We start from the raw sequence: 5,200 nt of genomic DNA on the forward strand, positions 1-5,200 counted from the left end.
TTGTAGAATCAACATTTATGCTAAATGTTAATATGGTGAGAGAAATAGAATCAATATTTTCTTTGTAGAATAAATCTACTTGGTTAGTCAGAAGCTCTTGCCTTACTTAATCATTTGAACATTATGAATGGTTATGTGTTTAAACACTATGCACTCAAAAAGTATCAATTAGATCCATCACTATATATAATTGTCACCTATTCAGAGAAGTATTGACAAATCATTCGACTAAACGGATGCATCGAGCAACATCCTCCAGGACTGGTCTGCAAAAGCATCAAATCATAAAATTCAGATTTATTCATAGGATTTTCATACTATACCAGAGTTGGGAGCAGCAAAGAAGTGGAACTCAAGGAGGCATCGTCTGTGAGGAACCCCTCTAGAGCGTTGCTGGGTCATCTTAGTGCGAGGAACCACACCTGTTTTTTGTCTGAATTGATGTGAGAAGCATGCATGGTGCTGAATCTAAAAATAAAACATGGAGTGGTACCTATCATCAGAAGAAAATTAACTACGGTCGTGCATTGCGGCGAGAGCTGAAAATTTTCAACACAAAAAGCTGAAAATTTTCAACACAAAAATCCTAAGAATACAAATCCTGCAAATCAAACGACCACCCATAGTAAAATTATTAAGTACTGTTTTCTTTCTCATTTGCTCGAAGCATTACTTGTCTTTACATGCGAGGACACTGGTTGAATGAGAAATACACATTTTGTTGATTGTCGTCCTTGTATAAATATATATTAGTAAAAATAAAGACATAAAATCAATAATCCCACACACTTCGACATAATACACGTTGCCCATGCCACTGGAGAAGATAGTGTGGCTTGTCAATATCAGCATATAGTACTAATATTCCGTGGTTAGTCCCTGCAAAAGGAAAGAGCAATCACATAAGTATTTCATGCTGCATTTGCAAACTAAAGCCACAAAAATACATAACAAAATCACAAGGTACTCACCCAAAAGCTTAGTTTTTTCTATATTGGCCTCACTTTGTCATCAAATGCTAACAGTAACATCCCATTTTAGTTTCATAATTCTTCCTATATGTCTAGTAATCTGAAAAAAAAGTGTCTACAAAATCACATCAGATTGTTAGTACAAATCATATCAATTTTTTACTGGATATGCACATACTCCCTCCATCCTATAATATAAGATGTATATTGGTTGTAGTAACATCTTATATTAGGGACGGAGGGAGTAGAAATTATTTCTCCATTTGATTCATCTCCACGCTCCATAATTGGCATCCATCTACAAGCACAAGCCAATTGTGGCAAGAAGGTCTTTGTAATGCAGCGTGCACCAAGTGTTTTAGAAGATCTACGATGATGCACGCCTACGAATTCAGGCCCGAGTTTATGGGTTGTACATTCGGAGAAAGGGGTGTTTGTTGGCCAATGTGCCTCTTCTTTCATGCTTGCGCCCAGTTTGCCCCCTACGGGGGGATGTTTGCGTCCACCCACACGTGTACATTATGTTCTTCTCATCTTTAATGCAACGAGGCTAAAGTGCTTCTTGCCGTTTCACCAAAAGAGCCAATTTCAAGTTTTTTAAATACAGAAATAATTCGCATAGACATTAGGATCATGAAAATGATAATGAAAAGAGCCAATTTCAAGATTTCTAAATACAGAAACACTTCACATTAACTGACTAATGCCTTTTGGTACTCCTAATCATTTTAACACAAACTATGTATGTCATTGGCAGCACAAAATAATTGAGAGCCTATATATATAATCAATTACATTTCGGAGAAATATAATAATGTAAGTTACCTCAAGTGAGAAATGTACTTCCCCTCAACTGCCCTGCTCTTTCCTCTATCTTCCTCTAAGTTAGCCTCTGGAAATTGTTAACAACACTGCATATCAGAAAATTTGTTAGACAAGGGCATAAGTTGTGAATACTCCTGCATAGACAAAATAACTGAGAGAAGGAGGCTAGAGAGGATATGTCAATATACCCTAGGATGTTGAAAGCTCTTTATTTCAGAGTCACGGCAAAGAAGATGGAACATACGGCTAAAATCTAACATCTTTCTTAGTTGTACAAACCTATGAAAATGAGGAAGTAGTGCAAATGCAAAGAATGCCGGAAAAAACACAACCACGAGACAAGCAATTTATTAACTACCTTGGTAATGATAGAACATTACAGAGTTCATGAGCTCTATACCATCAGGTGGCGACATGGTCCTGCAAGTCATGTTCGAGAAGACAATGAGATTTAAGTTGCAAGAAGTGCGTCTGTTATGCTATCTATTTCATTAAAAATAATTAATAAAATTAAATTATTGTGGATCAAATCTATTAAAATCTAAACATACCATCCAGAAAACTGTTGTAGGGGTGTCACTGGATGCAAATCTTGCTAGTCCAAGACCACATATCTTGAGTTTGCAGTTCCCTTGGAAGTCACATATCTTGAGTCCTACCCTAATCCAAAACCACATATCTTGAGCCCTACCACAAATCGCTCAGAAGTCAGAAATGATTCCTTGGACATATATTCTTTGGTAGATACTGCAAGTCTGCAACCTGAGGTCACAACTATTTCACTTGAGTGTCAACATGTCAAAATCTAGTGTAAGAAGAAATTATCCAAAAAATTCCTTTAGTAGGACTCAAAGAGAGATAAGATTGGCAGCTTCCACTATATGTTTACAAAATAAGAATTACTTAAAATACACAACCCATTTTCTTGAGAGCCTTGGGCTAAACCAAGTTCCGAAGAAACAATTTGGTCAGCATATTTTAGAACTCTGCAATCACTAATTGCACTACCATTAGTCTGAAAAATTCTCAAGCACATTATTTCTGAATTCCATAGTATCCATAATGTTGCCGATGGGACAAACATCATATGGCAAGTGCTCTCTGCACATGTGAAATCAAAAGAGGTACATGCTATTTACCTGATGTACGAATCATATCCGGTCTGTTCACAGCCATTTATGACATTTTGGCATTCAGATGGTTGCTCACAGAAAGCGAGTTGTCCCAATCTGCACACTTCAAATCAGAAAGAAACTTCTCTACTGCCTGCTATCCCTAGCAGCAGCCAGTCGCAGGACCCTCGCCTTCCTTGGCATCGGCCTGCCATGTAACAGAGGTTGAATTATGATAAATATAATCCTGGACTATGTAAAACCAAATGATGACGTGAACATAAAAGGCACTTGATTTCTACAACTGATCTAACGAACTAAAAATAGTCTCCTTATAGATGATGACGTGAACATAAAAATAGTCTCCTTATAGATGTAAAACCAAATGATGACGTGAACATAAAAGTCACCATACGCCTATTTTTTCCTCGGTTTGTCTCACCCGTGAACAACCAACTTTATAGAAGAAGAAAACACTCGACACATAAAATGAAAGACCTTATAGAATATGGAAGTGTTCCTTGCTCCAGCAACATTGCCGACATATGCATCTCCTCATTTCCTCAAGCAACAGCCAACCATGGCGCTTCTCCATTTCTGAAGCAAGTTAATATGATAGAATCAGGAATAAATCTATACTTATCTCCATTTCTGAAGCAAGTTAATCTGAATGATATTTGAGGCTAGTATGGGCCGGAGTGACATATATGACTGAGATAATGTAACAAAACTATGCATATTCATGTGGATCACGAAATAGATCAGAAGCTCGTATTTCAATATCAGCGAATGGACGTGCAAATTTTGTGCAGAGTCGCGTTTGGTTCTGCAAGATCTAAAGGGAAAAAAATACAGTGAGAGGCTCACGCTGCTGCTGCAGGCTAACGTACCTTGAGGAGGCACTGGATTCGGGCTTGGAGGAGGACGTCATGGGAGAACGATGTCCGGGTCGTTGGATGTCCGCGCCACCAGGGGTCTCCTCTTCCTCCTTTTTTTTTGAGAAGAATAAATAATTGGTGTCAAGCATAAGATTGACAAGACCAGATATCAAGAAAACACACCAAATCACTCGAACTAGCCCCGATTCGATTAAGATTCAGAATAAGTAGCAGGTACAGGTACAGATCGAGGATCAATCCCAATTTCTACAGAGTAATCTAGGGTTCTAGAGCTACGCTAGGAAGTACAACTTGTAGAATGGGGAAAGATGCCGAGGGATTGCTTGGAGAAGGAGATAAGTAGCCGCGGTGGTGCCTCGCATATGCTCTGCTTCTGTCTGTAGGTGTCCAGCTATTGACGGCAACGGTGTGACGAGGAACAGGATACTGTTGGGGACGAGCGTCGTTGATCGTCACTTAACGCCTTCAATCTTGGTCGTCCATATCCCATATGAGTAACGCTTCGTCCTCGCTGCATATTTCTTCAGTTAAGGTGTTCAGTTCGTCAGGTAACTGCACTTGAGTTGCAGGGTCCTGACAATTGCCCTCCTCGGAGGACGATCCTTGTCCTCGAGGATCCTTTTGTGGGAACAACGCTCGGATGGTTGCGTTGAAGAACTCCGGGAAGGTGAACTTGATGAAGTCAGCGTCTTCCCATGTAGCTTCTTCCGGGGACATATTCAGCCATTGGACGAGCCACTGTGTTACTAGTTTGGGAGGACGAGGAACTGCACGTGTTTCCAAAACCATGATTGGAGCCACTTTGATCTTGCCAAAGGCGTCCACGAGTGGTAATCCTGGAGCAGGGACAATTGTAGGTCCAATATGGCGCTTGAGCTGACTCACATGAAACACATTATGTATTTGTGCATTGTCAGGCAACAGTAACTTGTAAGCAGAATTCCCAATCCTTTGTATTATGCGAAAAGGCCCATAGAATTTTGTGGCTAGCTTCAATCCAGTTCTAATGCCAAAAGTAGCTAATCGATATGGCTGCATTTTGAGATATACCATCTCTCCCTCTGTAAAGTGTCTTTCTGTTCGTTTAGCATCAGCATATTTCTTCATTCGTTGTTGGGCAACTAGCAGGTTCTGCTTTAATTGTTGCTGCATAACTTCCCTCTTTTGCAAGAATGACTGAGCTTCTGTATCACTAGGTCCAGGGATTGAAACCTCTCCAAAGAGTGGAGGAGGGAAACCATACAAGCACTGAAAGGGTGAATATTTTGTTGTTGTGTGATAAGAAGTATTGAACCACCACTCTGCCATGGACAGCCAGGAGCACCATTTCTTTGGTTCTTGAAATGCCATAACTCTGAGATAAGCTTCTAAACACTGGTTCACCCTCTTAGTT

General features: G+C 39.8%; 1 long non-coding RNA gene across 1 annotated transcript; it reads right to left on the minus strand.

Moving 5' to 3' along the window:
* Positions 1–1,235: 1,235 nt before the first annotated feature.
* On the minus strand, positions 1,236–2,479 carry LOC123093452 (uncharacterized). The gene is made up of 3 exons (XR_006445335.1): positions 2,348–2,479; positions 2,155–2,216; positions 1,236–1,882 (listed from the first exon to the last, which is right to left on the minus strand). It is a non-coding gene; the product is annotated as an uncharacterized lncRNA (long non-coding RNA).
* Between the last annotated feature and the right edge of the window lie 2,721 nt (positions 2,480–5,200).

Source organism: Triticum aestivum, chromosome 1B (assembly GCF_018294505.1).
Source record: "Triticum aestivum cultivar Chinese Spring chromosome 1B, IWGSC CS RefSeq v2.1, whole genome shotgun sequence".
Taxonomy (NCBI): Eukaryota; Viridiplantae; Streptophyta; class Magnoliopsida; order Poales; family Poaceae; genus Triticum; species Triticum aestivum.